Raw genomic sequence first — 15,613 nt, 5'->3', positions numbered from 1 at the left:
TGCACGTCGCCGATCCAGCCTCGCGGAGTGCGCGGCTCCTTGCCTGGCGGCCGTGCTGCTTCGGCCTAGGGCCGCAGCCCGCGCTGACGGTGGGCCGCCGGGTCCAGCTGACCCCTGGGCCCTTCCCTGCAGTGAGGGGAGACGTGGGGGTGGGAGCACACGGTTAGGTCCAGGGGAGAGATGTGACGGCGCTCAGGGGCCAGGGCAGCCTGGGGCGGACTGGAGGGAGGGACGCGTGGGGGATGGGGTGGGAAGGGACAGGAGGACCGCGGGGTGGCTTCGGGTGAGAGGCAGAGGCGAGTGACCTGGCAGCCAGGGAACTGAGTATGGAAGGCGAGGAGGAGGTGGAATGTCTTCGGAGTGCCGCTGGTGAAGATGTCTTGCTTCGGAGACTCTTGACAAGCTGGACTCACGGGTCGGGCAGCCCACCTACCAAAAACGTACACACCATACTTGGCATCTTTCCACTTCCTGTTGGAGGTCTGTAAGTGAGGAGCCGTTGGTTGCTTCCATCTCCTTTCCTTCAATTTCGCCTTTTATTGACTGGCAAAATTTAAATGGGTGCTGGATAGGCAAATCATAGAAATGAACAGGGTTCTGTGTATACATCTGCGTAAAAACAGGGAGGCATGGTGGTATGTTCAGATGAGAGCTAGATCAAAGGAGAAATCAGTGTTTTTATTTTAAAATTTGTGGCAAAAATCAGTTAGAACAAGGTTTTGAACTAGAAAGGATTTTTAACCTGGGATTCACCAGTTGGTGGATAGAAATCAGGGGCTCCTTGAACTAGAATGGGGATAAAATCATGTCTTTATTTTTATTACCTGATAACTGTATTATCATTTCCTTCAATTATGAATATAAGCAACAAACCGCAGTAGAATTAGCAATGCCTGTGACTTTGTCACCAATAAAAATTACAGATATTTTTGTGTCATGTTTACAGTTGTTGCAGATATCTCAAAATATAATTTGTGATATACTCCAAGAAACATTTTAAAAATATGATTTATGCTTATAATTTTTTTGAATTATGGTATTACTGGATCCACTGTTAGATCTTGTTACTTAATGTGATAATAAAGGTGTACATATATTGCAATATCAGGGTGTTTTCATTGTTTTGCTAATATTCAGTATAATTAGTTTTTTTTGTAATCTCATATATTTAATTATGCATTTAAAAGCAATCTGAGAAGGGGTCCATAGGCTTTACCAGACTACCAAAGAGACCCATGGCACAAAAAGATTAAGAATTCCTGAAGTAGAAATAAGTTTTGGGGATCTGTAAGTCTGCCTGGAAGAATATTTTTCTCATTAGATAAGAAAAAAGTCAAGGCAGATAGGACGATAGTGTAGATGAAAGAGGGAATTTTGTAATCAGGGAAGTAAGAGAAAAGATTTGACTGGGATCAGAGTAATAGTTTTGAAAGATAGAATAGACCACAGATATTTCTTTCAGGGTACTGGGGCATCGGCAAAATAATCTGAGGAAGAAAGGGAAGTGAGTATTTTGGTCCTTAGATTTTTGTGTTAAGGCATCTCCTAGTTCCAAGTGATTGAAGGGGTTGAGCCCTCCAAGCTCTTGTATAAGCCTGTGAAAGAAAATTTTAGCATGTGCTGGTTTTCTTTAAGTCATGTAGATAGTGTGGCTTTTAAAGGGGTGAGGATAGTCTAATTTTTCTTTTTTTTTTTTGGCTGTGCCGTGTGCGGATTGTGGGATCTTAGTTCCCCAACTAGGGATCGAACCCCGGCCTTGGCAGTGAAAGTGCTGGACTGTCAGGGAAGTCCCCATCTATCCTTAAGTGAAAAACTGCAGGATCTCTCTTCAAGTATATTTTCCTATTGCCATTCTTCTTTTCATATATGATAGAAAGTAAATGTGCAGATTATAGAGTTGAAGAGTTGCTAAGTCATTTTCTTGAAATTCCATTTTAAATTCTTGTAGTTCAGCTTCATTTTGACATCAGACTTCTCACTGACAAATCACTTTTAACATTTTTTCAGAATATTCGTGATTTGAAATTTGCACCTGTTTGTAAAGCACCTGTCAACATCTTGTGTGAGATTTTTTTTTTTCCTCTAAAATAATAGCAGTAATGAAAAACCACTACGGCAGACTATTTCTGGAAAAGATTAAGGGGAGGGTATGGAGAATTGAAGAAGAGTATTTTGTGAAACAGATATTGGTGCCGAAGTAGTTTGTGTTGAATTAAACACACTGTATTACAAATCACTGCCTTGGTGAGGTCTTGCCTGATACTTTCTGGGTCCTTACACTGCCCCCTTGGTCATTCTTTCTCCCCTGCCCCTTTATTTTATTTATAGCACATATCTATCTGGCATATTATTTGTATATTTATTTTATACATAAAGGGTCAGGAAAATTTAGATTGGAGATACTACTACTGAATGAGAGAGTGGGAGACTGGGGAGTGCTATGTGGAGATGCCATTTGAACTGGACCTTCAGTCATAGATGTGATTAGCTGTAGGGATATTGGAGAAAGGCTTTAGGTGCGGGGAACAACTTGAACAAAGACAAGGATGGAGGAGTTTGTAAATCAAATAAACATCTAAGTCAGTCAGCTTGCCTCCCTCCCTCCCTCTCTCCCTCTCTCCTTCTCTCCTTCCATCCATCCATCCATCCATCCAGTGTGTTAGGTCTGTAAAAGGGAAAACGGGAGAAAAGATTATGTATAAAGGTGGCTTGGGACGAACAAAGGCAGAAAACTCTAGGCTCCCCAGGTGATAGTATGTGACCGTTTGCCTCCAGGTGGATCTCTCCCTCCCAGAGCCCACAACAGTGAAATTGCTCACAGGGAACCTGAATTCTATATACTGAAGAACCAGAGAGGCAGCCTGGGGAAATGAAAAGAGTCTGGGCTTTGGAGTCAAATAAATCTAGTTTTGAATTCCTTGTTTGCTGCATGATAGCTGAATGATCATGCAGTAAGTTATTTGACTTTTCTAAACCTGCTTCCTCAGTTGTAAAATGGAGGTGATAAATAGCTATCACACAGGATTAACTCCAAAAATAATAATATATGTAAAGCCTCAGTAACATGGCTTTCACTCAGTAGTTGGTAGTTATCTTTTGGTGTTCCAGCTTTCAACTTGGTTTCGTCCTTTTCCACCTTCATACCACATCCCTGACTTTAAAACAAGCGCTACTCTTCTGGTGCCTTCCTGGCCACTGTCACAGCGTTGTCACTTCCCACTTCACCCAGTTGGCTCCACTGTGAGTTTGTGAGCAGCTTTCCAGTGATGGCACTTAGCAATTTACCAGGTGATGCTGCCTGATAATGGCATTCTGGAAACGGCAACAATATGTATGAACTTTTATTTGGTGAAACTAACAGTACAAAATTTGTCACTCTTTAAACATGATGTGCTTTAGTTTAAATTGGTTTATTTGGAAAAAGTACCCCTGATATTTGCAGAAAATTGAAGCAAAAAGAAATATTCCCAAGTGTAAGATGTTTCACTTTTATTTATTATTATTATTTTTTTAGGAGTGAGTGTATTGGGGAGTTGGTTATACATTACGATTCTCCAAGATAAAGTATGATTTTGGGGGGGGGGCGGGTAAAAGTCTGATATAAGTGGAATCCTTCTTACTTGCTTTGGAAAGACCAAAAAAATTGAAAAAATTTTTTTCTTAAATGATTAAATTTTCCCCTTCAACTTTATGGTTTTTTCACCCACACATTTCCTTCTCTGGAATTAATTTTCTCTTAGGTAAGAAGGATTTCAGTTATGTATTTTTTTACATTTGAACTACCTAAACTTGTGTTTGCATAGAATTATTTGTGACCTTAACTCTTTAATCCTAATCAAGATATTTTCATTTGTAAAGGAACTAGGATCAATACTTTCTGTATTGTGTACACATTTTAGATGAAGCTTTAGACACTAAATTGTTTGATTTCTGGTTTTTAAAACTATAGATAATTAACATTTCCTTCTTTATGTTTACCTATATTTTCTGATTTTTTTAAGTATGTTTCAGTATGTATTATGATTTTGTAAAAATATTTTCAGAAGGGTAGTTCTTCATTGTTTCTAAGCTGAAACCCAGTTTTGAACTCTGCAATGCAAAGGTCAAAAGAAGTGGTGAATGTCTGTTGATACTTCAAGTTCTCATATTTAATATATATAAATGAACAGTTGAGCAAATGTTTAAAAAAAAATACAGACTTCTGAAGGGTCTCTATAATGTATTTTTTCTTTTTTTTTAAGTTTGAAGATGAACCAGATAATTGTTAAGTATTTATACCTGAAAGGAAAATATAACTTAATACTAACACTGTAATTAAATTATGTATATTAAGCCAAAATTATCTTCATATTCACCTTTTTTGTCAGCCATTTTAAGAAGATAAGCCTCTACATAAAACAAATGAAATATTGCCATTTGCAGCAACATGAGTGGACATAGAGAATATTGTACTTAGTGAAGTAAGTCAGAGAAAGACAAATATATGATATCACTTATATGTGGAATCTAAAAATAATGCAAATGACTCTATTTTCAAAACAGAAGCACACTTACAAATATAGAAAACAAACCTATGCTTACCAAAGGGGAAAGGGGATGGGGGGATAAATTAGGAGTATGGGATTAACAGATTCAAACTACTATACATAAAATAGATAAGCAACAAGGATTTACTGTATAGCACAGGGAATTATAGTCAATATCTTGTAATAACCTATAATGGAAAATAATCTGAAAAAAAGATTTATTTATCTAAATCACTTTGCTGTATACCTGAAACTAACACAATATTGTAAATCAACTATACTTCAATAAAAAGAAAAAAATATGTAAGGCTTTAAGCATACTGTAACTGTAAAAACAGGCAAGATGTCTGTTCATTAATCTAAGATGTCTGTCTGAAAAGGTGCTTGCTTGGTCTTGCTCCCATGTAATGCCTGTACACCCACGCAGGAGACTAGTGGGAAGCGTGTCGTCAAACATGTTCAGTTCTTCTTTTTTTTTCCCTTACCTAATTTATGTTTTCAGTTTATTTTCCGTGAATTTTTGAAAGGATTAATATTGGAAAATTTAAAGGACAAATTTAGTTGGGATATTAGCCTATTTCCTTTTTTTCAGGATCAGAACCAAATTATCTTCCCAAGCAATCTAAATTTTATCCAAATACATCTATTTTAAAAGTTTTTAGGACTTAGGCTAAAGTCATCTATTTTCAACCCACTTTGAACTGTCTCCTTTCATTTTCTAACGCAGAACTCTGACCCATTTCTTGATTTTACTTTCACTGTTTATAAATCCTGACTACCTGACAAAAATACATTAGGTCTAAAAGTCATAGCACTTAAGGCACAATTGCAAAATGTTTACAAATATGGATTTCTATGTCAGAAAAGCTTAGGAAAGAATAGATTAATTCTTTTTGCAGACTTTATTTCATCTTTACCTCCTTTAGAACCAAGGAATCTAACTTCGATTTCTCTAAAATAAAGTGCCTTTTAATATCTAATTATTCAAGGGTGTGGTGGGCCAACTTGGATTCTGATGGAACGTAACTTATTAAGTAAGTCTCCCTCTGAGTAAGTTTCTATTCCATCATTCCAAAACATCATAATAACAGTAATGACAGTAATTGCTAACATTTATTGACTTCTATTTATTTTTGAAAAGCTATTTAACTAACAAGATTTTCTTTTTTTTGTTCCAGAAGGTTCCTGTTAGGTAGAACACAGTGATAATAATGCTGTCTGAAGTTTGATAATAAATTTTTTTAAAAAATAAATAAATAAATATATTTTTAAAAACCCACAAACATCCAAAAGGAGGTATCAAATAAACAGTTGGATAGACACATAGATCAGTATCAAAAGATTGATAAAAGGAATGATGCAAAACATCTATGAACATTTTTGCACAATCATAATATAGAGGATAAAAACTGGACACACAAAACGACATTAACGATAGCCTGATCTAAAAAAAAAAAAAATGGTTATGAAGGAACCTAGGAGTAGCACAGATGTAGAGAATGGACTTGAGGACACGGGGAGTGGGAAGGGTAAGCTGGGACAAAGTGAGAGAGTGGCATGGACATATATACACTACCAAATGTAAAATAGATAGCTAGTGGGAAGCAGCCGCAGAGCACAGGGAGATCAGCTCCATGCTTTGTGACCACCTAGAGGGGTGGGATAGGGAGGGTGGGAGGGAGATGCAAGAGGGAGGAGATATGGGGATATATGTATATGTATAGCTGATTAACCTTGTTATAAAGCAGAAACTAACACACCATAAAGCAGAAACTAACACACCATAAATGTTTGTAATTTTATGAAGTACCATTCTGGTAAATGTGATGACATAGACATGTCAATCTGCTGTTTACATGCTTTCCTTAAATTTGAGGGTGTACCCTTGGATCTTGAAACAGGCTTTACCAGTATTACAGCTCAGCAAAAATGCAGCTGAAGCTCCAAGTTCTCTTTCTGCTCTTCTGTTTGGTAGTTTTGTATACCCACTGTATTTATGGAAGAAGCTAAGTTTACGCTGGGGACCAAAGCTTCCTCAAAGCATGTGGGTGGTGAAATCTTCCTCTCAAGAGTTCTAAGCGTCTTAGGTTTTTTTTTAACTATTTGGTTTATCTTGATCTCCAGATTTATATATGTCTTAGAGAGATGTCATTAGAGATTGTTGAATAAGAGGAAATTAGATTTGGTGGTATATAACTTCAGACTAATAAAATTAATGAAGGTTTAAATAATTATGAAAGTTCCTGATATGCATTTCCAGATTAGGTGGACATTTTTGTGTTATTTATTGCCTTTGGGGAAAAAAAAGGATATAATTTTAATACCATTGCAGTTCTCCTTGTTGGTGTGTAGCATGTTATTGTTGAATTATACCTAGAAATTAAGTACTGTGTCCTTTTTGTTGGACTTGAAAATTTCACATTTTTTATTATTCACAGAATTTGTCTGGTTTTGAGTGTTTAAGTAATTGTACTAGTAGATCTTTCAGCAGGGGAGCTCTTAGTGCCAAATTTTTATTATGTTTTCCTTTTTTAAAAAATTTAAATTACTAAAGTAATAAATGTTCTTTGTTAAAAAAAAAAAGAACAACTAAAAACAATGCAAAAATGAAAGCTTTTTTCCCCTGCATGTATATGCATATGCTATATGATTTGGATTTTTTCTTTTTTTCCCCCCCAAATTATAGTTAACACTTGTTCTTGCTAAGTGCTTTACATATGTTAACCTGTTAAACCCTCACAAACTTATGAACATACCCTACGAAGTAAGCTTCAATTTTACATCCATTTGCAGATGAAGAAAGCGAGGCAAGGAGAAGTAATTAGCCAAAGGTTGCTTAGCTAGTGAGCAGCAAAACCGAGATTTGAGCTCAAGTCGTCTTGATCTGGGGTTTGTGTTTTAACACCTGTACTGCCTCTGGGATCTTACCATGCATATCGTTCTGCAGTTTGCTTTCTTCACTTAGTGGTACGTGGTAGATACCTTTCCATGTACCTCTACCTCCTTCTTAATAATTACATAGTATTCCATGGTAGGGGTGTACCATAACTTACTTAATGTCTTTCAAGCTTAATCTTGTTTAACAGTCCCATTAGTAATGATTTCAAGTAATATTTTAAAAAGCCAAGGTTTTTGAATGGAATAGTGAGGATACATTAGTATTTACTAAGTAATGCATATTAGCTGTCCAAGTGTTTTGATATTCTGTCAGTTGTGTGGTCTAATAAAATCTGAGCTTAATCCAGAAGCCATTTATTATGCATGAATTTCACTATTTTTGTGGTTTGTCTTTTTTAGTTCTGGAAAATTAATTAATGTATTGGGGGTAAAATTGACATCTGTATTTTATTTATTCACTTTTGGTAGGGTCTGGAGTTTTGCTGTCATAACAAGAAGTCTTGTACTGTTAATTTGAACTTTGGATACTGTCTGGCTTTATATTATATACTTACATCTTCAAAGTAGTGTGCCTTTCAGTTCCCTGTACTTGTGCCGGGAATAGTTGGTACTAAGTCCATTCTTTTTTCCTACAATGTTTACTTTTGTTTCAAAAATACCAACTAAAGATATTAAAGTATCAGTTGTTTCCATTTTTTTTCCCCTCTCATGATATACGTTTCTTAATTGTGAGGAAATATCTTTTTTGGTACATTAATAATTATTTCAAACATGCTCCTTGGGAAGTTAGTAGATGTTTTCAACTTAAATTTAGTTACTGTTCTTCAGTCATTTTGGAACTAAGTTAGCAGCAGGTTGGCTGATTCCTAACTGGAGCATTGCTCGTCATCATTCGTCACTTATTTACTAATTTTTTAATAAATTCAGACATTGATTCAGCACCTGCTAAATGCCAGTTCCTCTGCCAAGTAATGGGGATACCAAGATGACTATGTCCCTACTTTAGGGAACTTGGAGTTTTGTTGAGAAAACAGCATTTTGTTGCAAATAGTCTATGAGAAAGTATCTGAGTCAAGAGATTGGTAAAGGCTTCTCAGTTTGAGCTGGGCCCTGCTGCCTATGTGGGGCTCAACTGACCACTAAAAGGAGTAGGCATAGGATTCTAAATAGAGGGTATGTGGAAATCCAGTCTGTGACAACGACTCAAAAGTGTCATTAGAATGTCATGTATCCCTATGAGAATGTGGGTCCCTCAGGAGCAGACCTTAACCTGTCCGGTTCCTCAGTGCTTAACACTTCGTAGGTGTTTAATAAACATTTTTTGAATGCATGAGTGAAGGATGTATGTTAAATGAAGCTTACTGTGCTTGTCTGTCCATTTTTTGGAAAAAGATGAGCTCATTATTTTTAATACCTAATGATTTTTAGAGTATGTAATTTAGCAAAACATAAAATGAATAAGAAACTATTCTTGCATTGGAGGAGGTAAGTCTTGTAAGGGGAAACACATTTAGGCAAATCATTGTAATTCAACATGATTATATTTATAAAAAAATATTTGCAAAGGACACCCATCTCTGGTATGAATTGGTTAGGTCCCTTAAAAGTGGTGGGTAATTAAAATAAATCTTCAAATTAAAATTATTTGATTGATAAAATACAGCTAACATTGTAGTAGGTCATTAAAAAATGGCAGTTATGTCCTTTTTTGCCCTATCACATTAGTATAAATAGTACATAAATACTATGATGAAATGTACCTGTTTAATGAACAAAAAAAGTAACTGACAGTTCTGTCAAGGTGTAGGCATCAGTATATAACAAAGTTAACCATGCTTAATCCTTGAGTAACATCATGATTTTTCCCAAATCTGCAAACTGCTTATACTATTGTTTATTTTAAATGTCTTTTTTTTTTTAAATTTGGACACCTTTAAAACTTTTTTTAAAGAAGCTTTATGTTATTACCATAATGAAAGGCTACCATCTCTTGCCCTAAATAGAAAGCAACTTGAATATAATAAAAACAAAGCAATGTTATAAAACCTAGCTTGCTACTGTTTGCAGAAGGTGCTGAGTTTGAGGCCTCTGTCTTTAATTAAAAGGAGAGATTAGCAAGTGTTAGGGAAGTGTTGAAGACAAATTGGCACCTTGCTTAGATTTTCTGCATGATGTAAATAGAAGAACTGAAAGAGACTTTAAAATGGGGTAACTTTCCCACTCAGTGTCATAAGGGAGGAAGGATGCACCCTGTTTGTTGTCAGGAGCAGTTCCCCCAGAGCTTCACAGAGGGAAGAGATTTGGGGGCCGGGCCTTAAAGGAGAAATCCGAGTTCACTTGAAGGTAAGGGAGATCTGAGCCTCTTAAGCCTAGATAATAGCATCTGCAAATGTTGGAGACTTTAGGATATAGTATGGCAGCAACATCTGATTTTGGGGAAGTGGAGAGATGGTGGGAGATGAGATAGGAGTTATAAAAAGAGGGATTTATGGTTGAGAGCTTGATACCCTGTAGCATATTGTTGACATTATCCTGTAAGCAGTGGAGAGTAGCATGACAAGGTTTGTGCTTTAGGAAGATTGCTTCAACAGTAGGAAGGAGAGACCAGGAAGCAGACTATTGAGATGATGAGACTCTAAATAGTTTGAAGGATTGGGAGGAAGATGATAATCTTGAATTTTCCGAACCTTCTCCAATAAAGGGCCATTTTAATCTTATGCGCTCCCACATTGGAAGAAGGCAGATGATATGCTAAGAGTATAGATCACTTTGACAATATTGGTTACTATCTGAGGTTACCTGCCCACAGAAAATCCCAGTTAGCTCATAGAGAAAGAGAGTGAGGTGACCAAGATGTTCTGGAACCAGTTAGGGAACTTGGATCTATTTGGAGATTCGTAGAGTGTAAATTATGGGAAGGGAATGGTACCCATAATTCCTTGTTTTTCCATTGAAAAACTGAATTCCAGAAAGATTATATTAATCACTAGAGATTATATAGCTAGTTTTGAGCTCATTGTATTTTACTTTAGAGTGCTATACCCAGAACTCTGTTAGTACATTTACATCTTTTTAAAAATGTTTATTTATTTATATATATATATATATATATATATATATATATGTGTTTTTTTGTTGGCTGCGTTGCGTTGGGTCTTCGTTGCTGTGTGCGGGCTTTCTCTAGTTGTGGCGAGCAGGGCTACTCTTCATCACAGTGCACAGGCTTCTCGTTGCGGTGGCTTCTGTGTTGTTGTGGAGCACGGGCTCTAGGTGCACAGGCTTCAGTAGTTGTGGTTCGCGGGCTCCAGGTGCACAGGCTTCAGTAGTTGTGGCTCGCGGGCTTAGTTGCTCCGCGGCATGTGGGATCTTCCCAGACCAGGGCTGGAACCTGTGTCCCCTGCATTGTCAGGCGGATTCTTAACCAGTGCACCACCAGGGAAATCCCACATTTAAGTCTTAAAAGATATTTTAGATAGGGACTTCCCTCCTGGTCGGGGAACTAGATTCCGCACACATGCCTCAACAAAGACCCAGTGCAGCCAAAATAAATAAATGAATACTAAAAAAAATTTTTAAAGAAAGATACTTTAGATAGCACCTGCTGTGTGTGTGTGTTTAATTATCAGGGTAATAATCTAGATTAGTCCCTAGTAACTTTTTCTAAACTTTCATATACCCTTTCTTTAGTAGAATTTAGGTCATTTAGTCCTGAAGTCCAACTAAACCTGACTTCCTCAGGCAGTTTGAAACTTTCCAAGAAAGAGGGAGTTGTCCAGCTACTGACTGACATATTAATAGTTGTTGAAAGAGTGGGGTGATTAGAAGAAGTAACCTTGACTGTAAATTAAAGCACTCACTCTTGGGAGGCAAATGGCTTGGTGGGTAAAAGCTGGGTGAACGAGATACACCTGGATTCTAGTCTCAGCTTTGCTAGTTATTAACTTGACCTTGGGAAAATAATTTAATTTCCTCAGTTTCCTCATCTGTAAAAAGTGGCTAAGAATACTTACCTTTCACGAGTGTTACACAGGTTAAATGAGAATGTCCATGTAAAGCACCTGGTTGGTGCCTAGTACATGACGAGCCTGAAATGCATGGCAGTTATTATTGTTTTTGTTTCCTAAGCACCCATATGCTTTACTACCACCAGTCAAAACTCTCCTCTTCAGGCTCAACCATTACTACTTATAATGGCTTTTTTTTTAAAGTTTGATATTAAATGGAAATTAATATAAAAACTGGCTTTTCTTAAACAATTCTGGCTAGGAAATATATTTGCCTTGCTTCAGTTGACCAGGATTTAGTGCAAAATGTAACATAGTTGTGGAAATTTTGTGTCAGGAAGTTTCTGTATTTCATTTCTGATCACAGTGAACTGAAAGATAAAATAGTCTTAGTGTGATAGTTTAAACATCGCAATGTGTTACCAGATATAAATGGGTTCTGGGACATCATGGGATAGCTGCTAATCCTTCTTCTAGATGGTGGTTGTTGGAGACTGATAAATTACAGTGTTCACATGCATTTCTCAAATTTGTATATTTTTTTCATACTGAAAAAAGTTGCTAAATTGGATGCTTGGTTTTAGAATTATGTTATTTATGTAATTTATTTATTTTTTGGCTTTGTTGGGTCTTCATTGCTGCGCGAGCGGGGGCTACTCTTTTTTGCGGTGCATGAGCTTTTCATTGCGGTGGCTTCTCTTGTTGTGGAGCACAGGCTCTAGATGTGCGGGCTTCAGTAGTTGTGGCATATGGGCTCAGTAGTTGTGGCTCGTGGGCTCTAGAGTTGTGGCACACGAGCTTAGTTGCTCCACGGCATGTGGGATCTTCCCGGACCAGGGATCAAACCTGTGTCCCCTGCATTGGCAGGCGGATTCTTAACCACTGCGCCACCAGGGAAGTCCCTGTTTATGTAATTTTAAAAATTTAAATAGACTTTACTTTTTAGAACAGTTTAATTTACAGAAAAACTGAGATGATAGAACAGGGAGTTACCATATACCCAGAATCAAGTGTCTGTTATTATTAACATCTCATATTGATGGCGCATTTGCTACAATTAGTGAGCCAGTATTGATAATTATTATTAACTAAAGCTCATACTTTATTCAGGTTTCCTTAGTTTTTTAAAAAAATGTTTTTATTATATTTTATTTTTAAATTTATTTTTGTCTGCGTTGGGTCTTTGTTGCTGCGCGTGGGCTTTCTTCTAGTTACCGCGAGTGGGGGCTGCTCTTCATTGCGTCGCGCGGGCTTACTCATTGCAGTGGCTTCTCTTGTTGCGGAGCATGGGCTCTAGGCGCGCGGGCTTCAGTAGTTGTGGCGTGCAGGCTTAGTAGTTTTGGCTCACAGGCCTAGTTGCTCTGCGGCATGTGGGATTGTCCCGGACCAGGGCTTGAACCCGTGTCCCCTGCATTGGCAGGCGGATTCTTAACCACTGTGCCACCAGGGAAGCCCTCAGATTTCCTTAGTTTTTACCTGATGTCTTTTTTCTGTTCCAGGATCTCATTCAGGATACCACGTTACATTTAGTTGTCATCATCTCTGTAATTTTTAACCGGATCATCTTAGACACATTAATTTATTTGCAAAGCATGCTTTATTCTCACATTTCAAAGCCATACCTGTGTGTGGCATATTATGTTACTAAAAATGCTCTTTGACTGAAGATAGTTGGTCTTTAATTTCACTTTTAATAAGCCTTTTACAAGTGTAGGTTTCATCATGTTAGCAAGTTGTCTGTCTCACCTCTTTAATTATGACTCTGATATTTCCCACTTATTTTCATGGAAGGGTTCGTTTTGGTCACTTCTGTCATGTGATGACATGGAGTATGTCTCATTGTGTCCTAGTGAAATGATGAAAATTACCCTACCTCTTTTTTTGGGTGGGTGGTACCTGCGCCGCACGGCTTGTGGGATCTTAGTTCCCCGACCAGGGATTGAAGCTGGGCCCTCTGCAGTGAAAGCACCGAGTCCTAACCACTGGCCTGCCAGGGAATTCCCTACCTTACCTCTTTTTAAAAAAAAAAAATTTATTTTTATTTTATCTTTGGCTGCGTCGGGTCTTAGTTGCGGCACGTGGGATCTTTTTTTTTAATTAATTTATTTTTGGCTGCTTTGGGTCTTCATTGCTGTGTGCGGGCTTTCTCTAGTTGCGGCGAGCAGGGTCTACTCTTTGTTGCAGTGCACAGGCTTCTCATTGCGGTGGCTTCTTGTGTTGTGGAGCTTGAGCTCTAGGCACGAGGGCTTCAGTAGTTGTGGCTCGCAGGCTGTAGAGCGCAGGCTCAGTAGTTGTGGTGCATGGGGTTAGTTGCTCCACAGCATGTGGGATCTTCCCGGACCAGGGATCAAACCCATGTCCCCAGCATTGGCAGGCGGATTCTTAACCACTGTGCCACCAGGGAAGTCCCTTGGGATGCTTTTAATTAGAAATTTTCATCAAAGAAAATATGAAACATGATTCTCATTCCATAAAACATTTGAAATAATTTCCCCCTACTTTAGAGTCCTTCTTTTGAGTCACAGGGGTTTGTTCAGGCATAGTTGCTAACATTTATAATATGTGTATCCTCCTTGAAACTTTTAATGTATTTTCTAATTCACACATTTCACCCTATCAGGTTGTGCTTCCTCTCCATGCTCTGTATTACAGTAGGTGTGCTTGCTTATCAGCAGTTGACAGGCTTTTTCTGTAAAAGGCCAGCTAGTAAATATTTTAGGCTTTGTGGGCCATATGGACTCTGGCAACTATCTAGCTATGCAGCATGAGAACAGCCACAGATAATACATAAACAAAGGGGCATGACTGTGTTCCAGTAAAACTTTATTTATACACGTAGGCAACTGGTCGAGTTTGGCCCACAGGCTGTAGTTTGCCAGCCTCTATACTGTTGTTGGAAGGATACAAAAACCCCATGTGCTTCACTCCTTCAACTAAAATCTCCCTGCTGGGCTCTCAGTGATAAGTCTTCATAACATGAGTTGAAAAGCTTAAAATCTGACTTGACATGTATGGGTATAATTGCTTTTATTTTTGTAGAAAATGTGGCAAGTGCAAGTGAGCTTTTAAGAATTTTATAGAATTTCAAAGTCCAATTTTTGACCACTCCAAAAAGAAATTATCTAACTTGGAAAATGCTGGCAAATTTCAGGGAAAAAAAATTTTATTATTGTGAAATGTGCCTAATGTTAATTTAAAAATCCTTTGATTTTACTTATGTTCTTTTTCTCAGAGCACCTTGCGACAGTGCAGTTAGCAAAGATATGTGAGAACTTCTTGTGTTTGGCCGTGGTATTGGGGGTTGGGGATACATAGGTCTAAGAGATGTTCTCATCCTTTGAGGGGACCCTTCATTCTTGCTGGAAGGACAAGATATAGACACTAAAGATGAAAATAGGGAATTCCCTGGCGGTCCAGTGGTTAGGACTTGGCGCTTTCACTGCTGAGGGCCTGGGTTCAGTCTCTGGTCGGGGAACTAAGATCCTGCAAGCTGAACACCTCGGCCAAAACAAAAAAAAAAAAGGTGAAAATAGAAATTAACAGTTCCAATTTAATGGTATGGATAAGCACTGCTTTAAGAGTTCAGAGTTGGGATTTATCACTGGGGGCAGACTATATGGTTGGGAAGGAAGGTTTTATTGAGCCAGGCCTTGGAAATTAGAAGGAGCAAATAAGGTGATATAAATATAAACATGAAGGTGAATTGAAAATTAAAATGAAAAGGCAGATTTGCTGGAACAGGAGGGTTCATATAGGGAAATAGTGTGAGATAGGACTGGAGGTGAGGTGTTAAGGCAAGGTTGGCCCTTAATCATTAGGTTAAGGAGTTTGGAAATTATCCGCTAAGAAGTAAGGAATAAATGTAAATTTTGAGCACTTTTGTTTTTCCTTTAAGTCTTCATGAAACTTCCACATAATATATTTAATGTTTTCAGTACGGTGTGCTTATTTTAATTAGCATCTATTGATAATTTCATAGTGTTTACCTCTTCTTTTTTTAATTTATTTATTTATTTATTTATTTATTTATTTATTTATTTATTTATTTACGGCTGTGTTGGGTCTTCGTTTCTGTACGAGGGCTTTTCTCTAGCTGCGGCAAGCGGGGGCCACTCTTCATCGCGGTGCGCCGGCCTCTCACTATCCCGGCCTCTCTTGTTGCGGAGCACAGGCTCCAGACGCGCA

General features: G+C 37.8%; 1 protein-coding gene and 1 long non-coding RNA gene across 16 annotated transcripts in view; one reads left to right on the top strand and one right to left on the bottom strand.

The window, feature by feature from the left end:
* GAPVD1 (GTPase activating protein and VPS9 domains 1) overlaps positions 1–15,613 on the top strand; it is a 73,983-nt gene that overhangs the window by 175 nt on the left and 58,195 nt on the right. The gene's annotated exons all lie outside the window — the stretch shown is intronic.
* The window catches only part of LOC309663641, a 51,358-nt gene continuing 35,760 nt past the window's right edge, over positions 16–15,613 (bottom strand). Inside the window, exon 3 of the long non-coding RNA XR_014265383.1 lies at positions 16–15,414. This is a non-coding gene — a long non-coding RNA (uncharacterized lncRNA). The remainder of the gene's footprint in view (positions 15,415–15,613) is intronic.

This window comes from Balaenoptera physalus, assembly GCF_965194825.1.
Source record: "Balaenoptera physalus genome assembly, chromosome: 7".
NCBI lineage: Eukaryota > Metazoa > Chordata > Mammalia > Artiodactyla > Balaenopteridae > Balaenoptera > Balaenoptera physalus.
This window is presented reverse-complemented; position numbering and strand designations above follow the sequence as displayed.